The following is a 16,498-nucleotide window of genomic DNA, read 5'->3' as shown; positions in this document are numbered from 1 at the left end:
GAGATGGTTAGATGGCATCACTGACTCGATTGACATGGGTTTGGGTGGACTCCGGGAGTTGGTGATGGACAGGGAGGTCTGGCGTGCTGCGGTTCATGGGGTCGCAAACAGTCGGACACGACTGAGCAACTGAACTGACTGACTGACTTGTTTGTTTAGGTATATATTAATATTTCCGGAAACAAAATATGTTTTTTTACTTACTAATTATAAGTGATACCAACTAGGATTTAAGAAAATGACACTAAATCTTGACTTCGTCATTGAAAGCAGTCAATAAGCTAAACTCATAAACATAATAGGCTTCACCCACCACTCGTCATACCTTCATATTTTGCTTTCAACCCTCTGTTACTGTTTTTTCATCCTTCTACAGGGATAACAGTTCACTGTGCTCCAGTTTCTAATAATCCCAGAGGGCTCTATCTACCTGTCTTCAGTCAGTCAATATTAATCACTGTCAAAGCAACTTGTGTCTTCCCTCGTAGCACAGCTGGTAAAGAATCCACCTGCAATGCAGGAGACCCTAGTTCAATTCCTGGCTCAGGAAGTTCCCCTGAAGAAGAGATAGGCTACCCACTCCAGTATTCATGGACTTCCCTGGTGGTTCAGACAGTAAAGAATCTGCCTGCAATGCAGGACACCTGGATTCAATTCCTGGTTTGGGAAAATTCCCTGGAGGAGGGCCTAGCAACCCACTCCCATATTCTCCCATTGACAGAGGAGCTGACAGGCTAAGGTCCATGGGGTCACAAAGAGTCGGACATGACTGAGCGACTAAGCCCTGTACAGCAGAGCACAGAAGCAACATGGCTGTTCTGCTGAGGATGAGCAGTTATAATATCCAAAATCTACTTAAAACATTCATCTCCAGAAAGATACAACAGAATTTTCACCACATCAAATCAAGAATAATTTATCAAATATCCAGGCATCATAGTCTGTCAGAACTACCCTCTCTGAACTTTCCAAAGCTGCCTTTTACATCATTCTTGCTTCTGAGCTCAGTAGTTTGCTCTCAGTTCTAGAAACATCAGTGATCTTTGCTTCAAACCAACAACCAACATTTTGCTTAGAAAAAAATGGGCCTCATGCAGTGCCACTTTTTAATTTTTATTACATGAAAACACAAAACATGGAAAAATGCAGCATTCATAGCAACAGTATGTTGCAATTTTTGTGATTCCCAAATGCAACTTCCAGAAGTCCCCATTTGCTGAGTTTGGGACCCATGTGATCTCTAGAGAAACTTGATGGGTACTGAGAACAGCAACATAGAAAAGCAAGCCATCAACTCAAGGAATCCTTTGGATTTCAAACTTTGCTGGTTATGAAGTCTGTCAGGAATATGGACTAGCTTCTATTTTCTGGCACAGCTATCTCTTATTAATACTGCCAAAATATTAGTTAAAAAAAAAAAAAAATCTAGGACTTCCCTGGTGTCTCAGTGGTAAAGAGTTTTCTTGCCAGTGCAGGAGACAGGTTTGATCCATGGTGTGGGTAGATCCACACGCTGTGGGGCAACTGAGCCCATGCACCACAACTAATGAGCCTGTGCTCAGGAGCCTGGCAGTCGCCACTGCTGAAGCACAGGGCCTGTGCTCTACAACAAGAGAAGCCACCGCAATGAGAAGCCTGCAAACCGCAGCTAGAGAGTAGGCCCTGTTTGCCAATACTAGAGGAAAGCCTGGAAGAAAACGAAGGACCAGCACAGCCACAAAATGAATAAATAATCTCAAAAATGGGCCCATTTCATGATAGCCTAGGCCAGATTCTCACTCACCTTGGACTCCCTAAGTAAGAGCTGCAAGATTTGTTCTATCAAGGGTCTACTCATTAAGCATCTCTAAGCAGAAACACACAGGTATTAGGATCAGTTATTAACCCCTTCCCTCAGTTTACATGCCTAGCCATTTTTAATCTCATCTTTGTTGTTTAGGCATTTACCAGAATAAGACTAAACATATATATATATATATACATATATATATATATTTTTTTTTTTTCCTAATCAGATCTGTCTGAATTTCAGGTAACCCTTTCAATCTACATATTTAAATCCATTCTTCATTTCAGAGAGTAATTCTTCTAGTGCTTTTTCTTTAATTAATTCACCATCTCCTTCCACCTGGTATGTTTTACCATTTCTGTTATTCTATTATTCAGACATTATTTTCTAATATCAAACTACCATTTACTTTTTTCCTAAAATAAGTGCATATCTCTCTGTGTGTTTACTCCAAATCAGTTCTGCTGCCTGATTTCCAGCCCCCTATCCAGTCTCATGCAGAAGGCAATGGCATCCCACTCCAGTACTCTTGCCTGGAAAATCCCATGGACGGAGGAGCCTGGAAGGCTGCAGTCCATGGGGTCACTAAGAGTTGGGCAAGACTGAGCGACTTCACTTTCACTTTTCACTTTCATGCATTGGAGAAGGAAATGGCAACCCACTCCAGTGTTCTTGTCTGGAGAATCCCAGGGAAGGCGGAGCCTGTTGGGCTACCCGTCTATGGGGTTGCAGAGTCGGACATGAATGAAGCAACTTGGCAGCATCCAGTCTCAACATTTATATCCACTTAGTACATCTGTGAAGTGAAGTGAAGTGCAAGTTGCTCAGTCATGTCCAACTCTTTGCAACCCCATGGACTATATAGTCCATGGAATTCTCTAGGCCAGAATACTGGAATGAGTAGCCTTTCCCTTGTCCAGGGGATCTTTTCAACCCAGGAATCAAACCCAGGTCTCCTGCATTGCAGGCAGATTCTTTACCAGCTGAGTCACAAGAGAAGCCCAAGAATACTGGAGTGGGTAGCCTACCCCTTCTCCAGGAGATCTTCCCGACCCGGGAATTGAACAAGGGTCTCCTGCATTGCAGGTGGATTCTTTACCAATTGGGGCTTCCCTGGTGGCTCAGAGGTTAAAGTGTCTGCCTGCAATGTGGGATACCTGGGTTAAGTCCCTGGGTTGGGAAGATTCCCTGGAGAAGGAAATGGCAACCCACTCCAGTATTCTTGCCTGGAGAATCCCATGGACGGAGGAGCCTGGTGGGCTACAGTCCATGGGGTTGCGAAGAGTCAGACACGACTGAGCAACTTCACTTTACCAACTGAGCTATCAGGGAAGCCCTTAGTACATCTAGAAAATTTTCTTTCGTGATTTATTAACTTTCTCTTGATAAAGATGAGCTACGGAATCTAAAAAATAGTACAAATGAACTTATTTACAAACTCTATTCACAGACACAGAAAACAAACTTGTGGCTACCAAAGGAGAAGTGATTGGGAAGGGATAAATTAAGAGTTTGTAATTAATGAATATACACTACTATGTATAAAATATATAACCAACAAGGTTCTATTGTATAACACAAGGAACTATACTCAATATCTTGTAATAACTTAGAAAGAAGAATGTAAATATATATATACATATACATACACATATATGAATAATGGAATCACTTTGCTGTACATCTGAAACTAACACATTATAAATAAACTATATTTCAATTAAAAAATACAGAAAGTTGAGCTGTTCTTCCAAAGGGAACTCAAGTAGCCAGCATGTGCTTTTAATTCTGAGAAACTTAAATCTGAAGGATTCAGGGATTCAGGATCTCTCCAGAGCCTCATTCAGAACTTTGTTTTTTTTTATACTTTCCCATCTTTTCTTCTGAACCAGAGAAGAACATTTCAATGCTGACCTTCTTTTTGACCAAAGCAGAACCTAGGGAATGTCACATATTGAAGACACAGAAACTGTTAAATTAACGGAAGAACATTGAATAGATTAAAGTTGAGGAAAACGAACAGTTAGGTTGCTTCTTCATATTTCTATAATCTCAGACATATGTTCCCTTTTTAGATCCATTGCAAAATGTCATCTTTTTATGCATCTTGACCATCTATTTCGTATACGCACATAAAAACTTTTAATGTATTAAAATCTCCATGAGCCTTTATGAGTCAAGATTTTTTGCTGTGCGATTGAAAAGAACTGCATTTTCCTCTGTAAATCATTAGCTTCACAATGACATGTCTAATTATAGAAAATTCCCTTGTAGAATAAAAAAGTCAAATTTTTTTCTTTAATAATTGATAGGAAAAGGAGTACATCAAGGCTGTATATTGTCACCCTGCTTATTTAACTTAGATGCAGAATACATCATGAGAAACCCTGGGCTGGAAGAAGCACAAGCCGGAATCAAGATTGCCGGGAGAAAAATCAATAACATCAGATATGCAGAGGACACCACCCTTATGGCAGAAAGTGAAGAGGAACTAAAAATCCTCTTGATGAAAGTGAAAGAGGAGAGTGAAAATGTTGGCTTAAAGCTCAACATTCAAAAAACGAAGATCATGGCATCTGGTCCCATCACTTCATGGGAAATAGATGGGGAAACAGTGGAAACAGGGTCAGACTTTATTTTGGGGGGCTCCAAAATCACTGCAGATGGTGATTGCAGCCATGAAATTAAAAGACACTTGCTCCTTGGAAGGAAAGTTATGACCAACCTAGATAGCATATTCAAAAGCAGAGACATTACTTTGCCATCAAAGGTCTGTCTAAGTCAAGGCTATGGTTTTTCCACTGGTCATGTATGGATGTGAGAGTTGAACTGTGAAGAAAGCTGAGTGCCGAAGAATTGATGCTTTTGAACTGTGGTGTTGGAGAAGACTCTTGAGCGTGACTTGGACTGCAAGGAGATCCAACCAGTCCATTCTAAAGGAGATCAGCCTGGGTGTTCTTTGGAAGGAATGATGCTAAAGCTGAAACTCCAGTACTTTGGCCACCTCATGCAAAGAGTTGACTCATTGGAAAAGACTCTGATGCTGGGAGAGATTGGGGGCAGGAGGAAAAGGGGACAACAGAGGATGAGATGGTTGGATGGGCATCACCAACTCGATGGACATGAGTTTGAGTGAACTCTGGAGATGGTAATGGACAGGGAGGCCTGGCATGCTGCGATTCTTGGGGTCACAAAGAGTCGGACACAACTGAGCGACTGAACTGAAACTTATCTCAAGCTTCCCAAGTGTTCAGTGGTAAAGAATCCACCTGCCAAAGCAGGAGACACAGGAGACATGGGTGATTGCTGGGTAAGGAAGATCCCATGGATAGAGGAGCCTGGTTGGCTACAGTCCATGGTGCAGCAAATGGAACACAACTGAGCCACTGAACATGCATGCACATTTACCTCAAATATAAAAATAAGTATGCTTATAATACTCTGGATTTTAAGGGTAAATTTATATATTAATATGATTTGAAATTAATTATTATTGAAAAAATAATTATAAATATTTAAGAAGAAATATATAATATGATCCAAGTTAAACAGGTAATTGGGCTTCCCTTGGGGCTCAGATGATAAAGAATCTGCCTGCAATGAGGAAGACCCAGGTTCAATCCCTGGATCAGGAAGATCCTCTGGAGAAGGGCATGACTACCCACTCCAGTATCCTTGCTTGGAGAATTCAATGGACAGACTGGAAGGGTATAGTCTATACAATCTGAAAGAGTTGGACATGACTGAGCAACTAACATTTTCACTTTCAAATAGGTAATAAATTAGATAATAAAATATTAGCTAAGTCAATTTGAAAATATCATTTAAATATATTAATTATCAAGAAAATATTTTAGAATTATTCAAAAGAATGGTTCACATTTACCAGTAGTATGGGCTTTGAAATCAGAAAAATCTGTTTGAATTTCAGATGTTATAATTGTTATGCCCTCAGACAAGTAATTCATTCACTTGACCCCAGTACTAGTTCCTGTAAAACTGAAGTAATGAATGGTCTTGTACTAAACTCTAATCCCTCCTTCTTTGTGTCTAATCTTTCTCCTTACTTCATGTTTTTTCCATTAAGAAAAAATGAAGCAGTCATTGGATTTCAGCAGATTCTTAAAGATTCAAATGTCTATTTCATACAGAGAAGTGGTTAAATAACACATCCTTTTAAGAAAGTCCTACCTCTTTTATTTATAAATTATGAGGACAGTGACTGATGGATAAAATGTTGCTTATTTGCTTACCTTACTGAAACATTTATTTTCTGTCCCTCTTTACAGCGTACATTGAATGAAAACAGGCGCCAATGATGGTTTATGATTTTAAGGGATATAAAAATAATCTCCATTGAAATTCAGATCACATGTAGATCTGATTCAATTATCTTAACAAGCTAACTTTTCTGATGATTTAACCATATTACTAATGTCTGTAGATGGCTAAAGTATGGCATGATTATTAATTAATCAGGAAGGATATGGATGATTTATCTTAATCTTGAACAAATTGAGTCTAAAGATCATTGAAACAAATAAAATGTCAAATTGTAAGCACAATATAACTCTTTATACATACATCAGAAAATAGGTGAATAAAATGCAGTGAAAAGAGCATTAACAATAGAGTTAAAGAATACAGCACAATAATTTTTGGCTAAAGGAAATGTGTTGTTCTTAAACTCAGATGTAGCCTTAAATTTCTAACTTTCATCAAAACTAGGAATATCTTTTCATGAATGAATGCTATCTTTTTCTCAAAAGTACCAAACCAACACAATATATTTTCACAAAATTCAAACATAGAATAAAGCTTCACTGCCTCATTAGAGGATCTGCTTCTCATCAATATGCTCATGCAGTTTGCTTCTCCCAGAGCCTACTGAAAGAGATTAATATTTCCAGTGTATGTGCATTTTAGATTTGCGCCTTTTTATGTATGTCCATTCTCTAACATCCATTTTCGGACATTGCATTATTCTGAATTTTAAAACCAGAACACACAGCCATGGATAAGCCCTGAAGCAGTTATTTTTGTTTATATCTCCAAGATTTAGTTCCGCCTTTGCAATTTTTAATAAGACAATAAGTAATTAATAAAATTTTAAGTCAGTTAAATGTTTCATTTTTTTTAACTGCTTGGAGAGAGAGAGAAAGAATGCATTGTACGGATGTTAACTTACTGTTTGTAATGTGTTAGCTGGTTTCTAGTAACTTCTAACAGTTTCCATACAAATGACTGGTTGTTGGTGTCAGATCACTGGAAGGAACTCATTCTCAAATTACTATATGACACCAGAATTTTTCACTTATATTTGCAGCAATTTAAGGCAGTTCTTACTCTTTCAATCTGACCATCTTTCAGTTCAGTTCAGTTCAGTTCAGTCGCTCAGTCGTGTCCGACTCTTTGCAACCCCATGAATAGCAGCAGGTCAGGCCTTCCTGTCCGTCACCAACTCCCGGAGTTCACCCAAACTCATGTCCATCGAGTCGGTGATGCCAACAAGCCATCTCATCCTTTGTTGTCCCCTTCTCCTGCCCCCAATCCCTCCCAGCATCAGAGTCTTTTCCAATGAGTCAACCTTTCGCATGATGCAGCCAAAGTACTGGAGTTTCAGCTTTAGCATCATTCCTTCCAAAGAAATCCCAGGACTGATCTCCTCTAGAATGGACTGGTTGGATCTCCTTGCAGTCCAAGGGCCTCTCAAGAGTCTTCTCCAACACCACAGCTCAAAAGCATCAATTCTTCAGGTCACTTTTAAAGAAAGAGATAAACTAGTGTACAAACTATATTACTTTTTACATGCTTATTTTATTTAACTATGTAATATCTTATTCTCTGATACAATAGCAAATAATATTCCATCTTCTGTTTCCTTGGACATCTTCAATTTAGATTCTACCTCAAGGAGCCTATTGAAAATATATCCTTTCAAGATTTTACCTCTTTTCATCAGATCAGATGTGAAATTCAGTGCTTACTTAAATTCATCAAGATAGGAACAGATGCAAAGAACACATTTAAAATCCTTCTTCTCAAGATTAGAAAACAATTTTTTGCCAATGTATTAGTCATAGTTCCTGTTTTATTTTTTGTTTACACCCAGGAAGACACTTTAAATAATAAACCTTATTTTATTTGAAAAAGAGCATTAACTGTACTTTAAGCCATATCTTGGCAGCTTCCAAATGGTCTGCTTCTGCTGTGAGAGATAACAGAAGCCCCACTGAGACCACTGGGCCACGGGATTTGCTCACAGCCAAAGGAACCAGGGGAAGACTGTAATGCAGGGCATTTTCCCAAACTCACACAGCTAAATAGATCATATGCATGATTTTATACATTTCCAAAGGCATTTTTGTATAAATATATTAATTATCTATTATAAATATATCAACTTATACATATTAAATGCATGCAGACATGTACCTATTTTTTTTTATTGAGGTACAGTTGCTTTATAGTATTGTGTTAGTTTGTGCAGTACACAAAATAAATCAACTATATAGGAGACCCAATCAGTCAATCCTAAAGGAAATCAGTCCTAAATATTCCTTGGAAGGACTGATGCTGAAGCCGAAGCTCCAATACTTTGGCCACATGATGCGAAGAACTGATTCACTGGAAAAGACCCTGATGCTGGGAAAGATTGAAGGCAGGAGAAGGGGACTACTGAGGATGAGATGGTTGGATGGGATCACCAACTTGATGGACATGAGTTTGGGTAAACTCCAGGAGTTGGTGATGGACAGGGAAGCCTGGCGTGCTGCAATGCATGGGGTCACAAAGAGTTGGACATGATTGAGCAATTGAACTGGACTGACATATATATCCCCTCCCTCCTGGAACTCCCTCCCACACATGTTTTAAAAAGGAAAAAAAAAATATCTCTCTTCTCACTGTAATTTTTCTCTCCTCATGACAACAAATCAAGAGATAATGCTTTGAAAAGCTGAGTGAACCTCTGCACCAACTTTGTATAGTCAGTCGGTAATACTTGAGAGATAGAAAATAGGGCTAAAGACAGTTTTAAGACAGAAATTCAGTACCTTCCTCAAAGGATTTGGTTTGAGGACTGCAGTAGACGGTGTGTGTGTGAACTCTAAGCTGATAGTGAACAAAATGTAGGTGTCTGATTTTAATTAATTAACTAATTAACCATAGATAATTAAGACACTCTGTTTTAAGAATAGAAAGGAAATGCACAGTCTGGAGCCCTGAGATCAGATTTCATACCTTCCACTTACCATCTCTGTGACCTTGGGCTGGGTACTTAGCATATTCATCAGCTTACTTCCATTCCTTTTCTCTGAAATGAGGATAAAGACAGGTCTCTGACTCAAGAGCTTGTAATAAGGATGAAAAAAATGACTATTTGTAAAGTGCTGAAAATGCTATATAAGTACCTATGCAATAAAGTATCAATTACAAAACAGAAGATTCATAAGAAATAATTAATAGAACTGAAGCATCTCAACAAATTAAATTAAATCTAATGACATATATAATACAAAAGGAGATTAATAATTAGTTTTATGTTGTATTAACACTCATCACAGAGATATTCATTCTTCATATACACGTGCCTATATATATATGCATGCGGGTGGAGTGTGCTCAGTTGTGACTGACTCTTTGCAACCCCACGGATTGTAGCTCACCATGCACAGGCTCCTCTGTTCATGGAATTTTGCAGGCAAGAATACTGCAGTGGGTTGTCAATTCCTTCTCCAGTGGATCTTGCCATTGTCAGGCAGATTTATTACCACTGTTCCACCTGGGAAGTCCACATATATATGTAAATGTATATATACCAGTTATATTATCTAAGGTGAAGATCCTGATGAAATTCCAGAGTTCCTAGGTACTCTGTATTCACTTGTCCTTAATATGCTTACTTCATCAGCCTCTGCTGGTGAGATACCCAGCCACTACTTCATCGAACGGTCCCATGTTTGTGGCCATGTGAGCTCCACCTTCTACCTTGGGAAGAGCTCACACTGCCTCCTTTGAAGGCAACCCAGCCTTCCAACCACTGCTTCTGTACCAAGAGCCCCTCCTCGTTTCCCTACAGGCTCCTCCACGTGACTTCAGTAGCTGCTTTTCCTTTATGACAGCCCCTGATGTGAACAGACTATGCAGCAGTGTGTGTGTTACCAGGCTAGCCAGCAGTAGGCAGTGAAGTGCAGGTAGGGAATGATACTTTAAAAAATGGGGGAGCAGTAAGATCAAGAGAAAACAGTTACAGACCTGTGGTTTTCCAAGTCATAGGGTTGAGCTGGGTTTCAGGATGAAAGGAAAGTGCTAGTTCAAGCAAAAAGAGAATTTGGGGTAAGGTGAGACAATGGAGTGAATAGGGGTATAAGTAAATTGTTAAGTTAGTCTCATTACTGAGAGTCCCCCAGTATCTCATATTGCAGAAATTTCTGAGAGCATTAAATATAGTATCATGAACTGTATTTCAAAATGTTATAAAAGCACATTTTTTCCTGTTTCATTTTCCCTGAAGTTCATCATCATTGAACACATCTACTGAGACCCTGTTAAATGCATGTTTGATTAAGCAGCACTAAAATTAAAATCAAGAAAAATCTTCACTAGCTAATATTTTGTTGGCTAAGCAAAGGCATTTATTGTCTATCATTCTAATTTCATTTTCACTGAGATTATTTTTGTTTCTTTTGGTTTAAATTATGCCTCCCATCCATCCACTTTTATTTACATTTATATTTTAAATCAATGTTGTATATCATTTAAAATTGCACATTTTAAAACATCTGGTTTAATTATGCTTTCTCTCTTATTACCATCTCTGCTGCAGCTGTTTCCCTCATTGACTGCTACCAGAAGTTTATTTTGCCTTATTTTTCAATTTTGTTTCCTTGTTTTATACAAGAACGTTTTGTTTTCCCCACATTAGAGAATCTATTCTCTTCATTATTTTCTTTTTCTAATAGTTGATTATGGGTCCTACAGGGAAGATACAGTGTTGATGCAAACCATAGGGGATAAGCAATAGTGAATGCACTGCAGGGGCAGAACAGCTTTGCCTGTTTAGCTGGAGATTTGCTGCACTTGACTATGGCTTCCACCCAGCCTGACCCCACCTTTGGCAGGGCTTGATGAGCAGAGAACCTGAAACTGGGAACACAAGACTGAGGCAAATTTCCTGGTGTCCAACACTACCTCAGTAACTCTCACTGAGATCTTAAATAACATTAGGAAATACTAATGAAACAGATACACATGGACGTTTCTATTTTAGAGGCATAGTTGTTTTTTGTTTTGTTCTTTTAATTTGCTGAGCTGGCAATTACTTTAGTACTGAAGGAGAAGCAAAGTGCAGGGAGCCAGCATATTGCATATTGAGTACATATTGCATATTGAGTGCAGCACTTTCCACAGCATGATCTTTCAGGATCTGGAATAGCTCAACTGGAATTCTATCACTGCCGGGAGCAGGAGCTCCGCCCATGGCAAAGGTCATGAGGAAGGAGGCTCGGCACACACAAAGGCGGGATCGAGCCTCAGGAGTCCCCCTGGAAATTCTCGAGCATCTACCCCCAAACCAGAGTCTGCCTACTTTCGGCTTTGTGCTCTCACCTACACCTCTGACTTTACAGGGGCTGTCCCCCACTACCTCTCTCTGAAAAAAGAGTTAGCTTACAGCTCCAGTTAATAATTCCTGGGTGTGACAGTGTTTCAACCTACAAACTCCTTTGGAAATCCTCTAGCCTGCCTGAATAGGTTTTTCCGGCCACATGTAATTGTTCAGAGCCTCCCAACTGTGAGAGGCAGGAGATGTTCTAAACTGTCTAAATACAGATTCTTTTGAGTAGTTAAAAGATTGATTAGAAATTGTATTGGTGAAGGGTTTTTCACTTGTTGGGCCAATGTTTGCTGCTAAGTCTCCATACCCCTTACCTACTGTGTCCTTGGCAGTGTATTGATTGATATAATGGGTGTGTAGAAATGTAAGTAGTAGCCTCAATGTTTGTAACCTTGGACCCTTGAGTTAATTCTTTTCTTGACTGAGCTCACCTCACCTTTGCCCTATAGGAATGCGGCTTTGTCCAATGCTTTTTTGGAGGCTGGTGCCTGACTTTAGAATAATCACCTTTAGAGAAAAATAAGTTTCTTAAAATGTTAACAGGCCTCCTGGCCAGAAGATGATGTAATTCACCTGAACTTTTGCATATGATAAGTTTGAAAGCCTGGCTTCGATTAGGACCAGGAACTGCTGTCCTTGTATGACTCCACCCCTTCCCCCATTATCCTCTATGCACAACTTAAGGTATAAAAACTACTTTGGAAAATAAAGTGCGGGCCTTGTTCACTGAAACTTGGTCTCCCCATGTCGCTCTCTCTCTCAAATTCTGTCTGAGTCTCCATCTGGAGCGCGGAACCCGCCATGCTTGCTAATTATGCCTGGGCTTCTAAGATCCGACCAGGGAGGCCTCAGTGTCTCCTTTCCTTCGGAAGAATGGAAGGACGCCTGCGGCCTACATAAGTGGTGCAAACTTCTTGTCTTGTAGTTTTATTGGTCTCCCACGTAAACCAAGCTACTCAGCCTCTTTTCTCCACTGAAGTTTCCTACTGAGCTATCCTCATTCTATTACTCTTTATATCTTTGATAAATATTTATAAATAAATAGGTTGCCGATGCCATCCCTGCTTCAAATACCCTGGATCAGCTGGGGCTGGACCCCGGCAGCAAAGAGATAAGGGTTGGATATAACTTCTCCTAAGGTAGATAAAATAGTGTTTAAATCTTCTTAATACGAAGTTGAGTTTTAAAACCAAGATGGCTATACAATATTGAAATTAAACATAGATCCCATGTTGTACTATTAGAGTAATATCTAAAATTAAAATATCACTTCTAAAGGAGAGCTGACTCATTTGAAAAGACCCTGATGCTGGGAAAAATTGAAGGCGAGAGGAGGAAGGGACGACAGAGGATGAGATGGCTGGATGGCATCACCGACTCAATGGACATAAGTTTGAGTAGACTCCAGGAGTTGGTGATGGACAGGGAGGCCTGCTGTGCTGCAGTCCATGGGGTCACAGAGAGTTGGACACGACTGAGCAACTGAACTGAACTGAACTGAAAGGAGACATGAAGCAGTGCTTCTATGTTTATAGCATTATATCAAAAACACCTACAGTGAAAAAATGTTTGTGATAATGAAATAGCTGATGTTCAATGGCACTGCATGCGTTCATGCTCAGTCATTCATTCATGTCCAACATTTTTGTGACTCCATGGACTATAGCCCACCAGGCTCCTCTGTCTATAGAACTTTCCAGGCAAGAATACTGGAGTAGATTGCCATTTCTTACTCAGGTGATCTTCTTGACCCACGGATCGAATCCACTTCTCTTGGGTCTCTTGCACTGGCAGGTGGATTCTTTAACACTGCACCACTTAGGAAGCCCCAGTGAAATTTTGTGTGTGTGTGTGTTAGTCACTCTTTGTGACGCCATGGACTGTAGACCACCAGACTTGTCTGCCCATGGAATTCTCCAGGCAAGAATACTGGAGTGGGTTGTTATTAAAAAAAAAAAAAAAATTGTTGTTGTTGTTGTCGTTCAGTTGCTCAGTCATGTCAGACTCTTTGCAACTCCATGGACTGCAGTAGACCAGGCTTCCCTGTTCTTCACCATCTCCTGGGGTTTCTTCAACTCATGTCCATTGAGTCCATGATGCCATCCTACCATCTCATCCTCTGTCATCTCCTTCTGCTTCTGCCTACAATCTTTCCCAGCATCGGGGTCTTTCCAATTAAGTCAGATCTTCGCATCATGTGGCCAAAGTATTGAAGCTTCACCTTCAGCATCAGTCCTTCCAATGAATATTCAAGGTTGATTCCCTTTAAGATTGACTGGTTTGATCTCCTTGCTGTCCAAGGGACTCTAAAGAGTATTCTCCAACACCACAGTTCTTAAGGCCTCAGTTTTCAGGGGTCAGCCTTTTTTATTGTCCAGCTCTTACATCTGTACATGACTCCTGGAAAAGTCATAGCTTTAACTATATGGACCTTTGTAGTCAAAGAAATGTCTCTGCTTTTTAATATGCTGTCTAGGTTTCTCATTGCTTTTCTTCCAAGGAGCAAGGATTTTTTTTAATTTCATGGATGCATTTATGGTCCATAGTGATTTTGGAGCCAACGGAAATAGTCTATCGCTGTTTCCATTGCCTCCCCATCTATTTGCCATGGAGTGATGGCAACAGGTGCCATAATCTTAGGTTTTTGAATGTTGCATTTTAAGTCAGCTTTTTCACTCTCCTCTTTCACCTTCATCGAGAGGTTGCTTAATTCCTTTTTGCTTTCTGCCATAAGATGGTGTCTCTGCATATCTGATGTTATTGATATTTCTCCTAGAAATCTTGATTCCAGCTTGTGTTTCATCCAGCCTGGCATTTGACATAATGTTTTCTGCATAAAAATTAAATACGCAGGGTCACACATGCAGCCTTGATGTACTCCTTTCCCAATTTTATATCATCAAATCTTCATAATGATAAATTGTTACAGTCTTCACTAAGCAGATGAGAAAGGTGAAAATCAGAAAATATAATGAATCTGCTGGATGCCACAAATATTTTAAGAAACAGAACTGGCATTGGAATTCTAACCTGTTGACTGCTCCAGTAAGGTTCTTTCCTCCTTTGTGAGGCTAAAAAAGTTTCAGCAGTCTACAGGTCAAGAAGCTGAGATTCTAACTCAAGATTTGTCATTCATGAGATATTTGACCAATGAAAAGTCATTTTGCATCTCTGGGACCAGATCCAGAGGTAAATTTCAGTATTTCCCTTTTTAACAATAATGGTAAATGATCTAACAACACTAACCTCCTACAAAAAGCCCACAGTGTCACTGAGACCATATTCTCTTAGTATTTGTGACAAATTAATAAATGTTATAATCACATGGTAATGAAATTTCCAAAATGTATTTATTTAATTTACCTGTCATATAAATGAATGTTTATTTAATTTTAAAAATTGTCACCTTAAATAAGAGTAAAATATTTAACAAGAGATTCTGAAATTTCCAAATTTCAGTGGATATTATCTTATTTAACCCTTCTATAACAAACCAGTAAACGTCAAACTTTTTAAACTAGTTATTTTAGGAACAGAGATTCCAAATACATTTTCATTTGTGGTTATTTTGGTTATAGTAATAACTTCTTAATATTTAATACTTGGTTTTTCATTATGTCCTTGGTATGCCAGAGTTTTCACATTATTGCAACAATATAAAAGAAGAGAGCTTAGTGAAATACACATTTAATTGACAAATTCTAAATGACAGGAATGAAAAGCTTTTCTTTTACTCTTTAAAAACTACATTTGAACAGCTTGCATTTGAGTAGTTTGCATTTTTACAAACTGATTTATATTTGAAACAGTACACTTATTCATTTAAATGTACAAGTATAGAAATCTATTTATTATGGCAAATTACTTCATTTTATTCTGTAATTATTACAGAACCATATTCTGAGGTTTATATTCATAGATTCTGATTATGGATAATATTCCTCTTACAATAGTACAAAAGAGGATAAGAGGAATTTATCATAATTTGGTATCTAAATGGAATGAGAAAAATCTTACATGATTGCTATACTAATTGCTGGGGTAGTTCCTAGCTAAGAGAGCTAAAAGAATTTTAAAAATTCTTTTGAAAACATTAAAATAAATTCTTCATTTTATAACCAGATGGCTAAATGTAAGAGGTAGTCAAATAATTTTTTTAAAAATTCAGAATTTCACTGGCCTAAATACACACACTACTTTTAAATGTATTATTGGAATGATGAATATATTAACCCTTTTCAGACATGAAAGTACTAAGAAACCATCATAATAAAGTTCAGCTTTTAGAGCAAGTTTAAAGTATAATTTATAAAAGAATGAAATTTGATGAACTTGTGATTCCAGAGTAGAAAAATTCTGAAAATTTTGGTAAAGACAAGATCATTTTACAGTCTCTTCATCTGAGCTGTAAAGTTGTTTATGGTTTTGCCATGGGCTAACTTATTCTATATCAATAACCTCAGATATGCAGATGACACCACCCTTATGGCAGAAAGTGAAGAGGAACTAAAAAACCTCTTGATGAAGCTGAAAGAGGAGAGTGAAAAAGTTGGCTTAAAACTCAACATTCAGAAAACGAATATCATGGCATCTGGTCCCATCACTTCATAGGAAATGGATGGGGAAACAGTGGAAATAATGTCAGAGTGTATTTTTTTGGGCTCCAAAATCACTGCAGATGGTGACCGCAGCCATGAAATTAAAAGACACTTACTCCTTGGAAGGAAAGTTATGACCAACCTAGATAGCATATTCAAAAGCAGAGAAAATTGTTCACCTGCCCTGTGGAAACATTTAGAAAAGTGAGCCAGTAATTAATTTTTCCTTGAAATATTACCAACTCTGGATGGCTACCATTCCACTAAATAAATTCTTTACTATTTGAGCCCTAAGGCATGGCTCAAGTGAATCTGCCTGCAATGCTGGAGACCTGGGTTCAATCCCTGGAGCAGGAAGATCCCCTGGAGAAGGAAACTGCAACCCATTGCAGTATTCCTTCCTGCAGAATTCCACAGATGAAAGAGACTAGCCAGTTGATGGGGTTGCAAAGAGTTGGACATGACTGAGTGGCTCTCACACACACAATTATTTAT

This window comes from Bubalus bubalis, chromosome 1 (assembly GCF_019923935.1).
Source record: "Bubalus bubalis isolate 160015118507 breed Murrah chromosome 1, NDDB_SH_1, whole genome shotgun sequence".
NCBI lineage: Eukaryota > Metazoa > Chordata > Mammalia > Artiodactyla > Bovidae > Bubalus > Bubalus bubalis.
The sequence above is the reverse complement of the archived record's forward strand: the minus strand, read 5'-3'. Positions refer to the sequence as shown.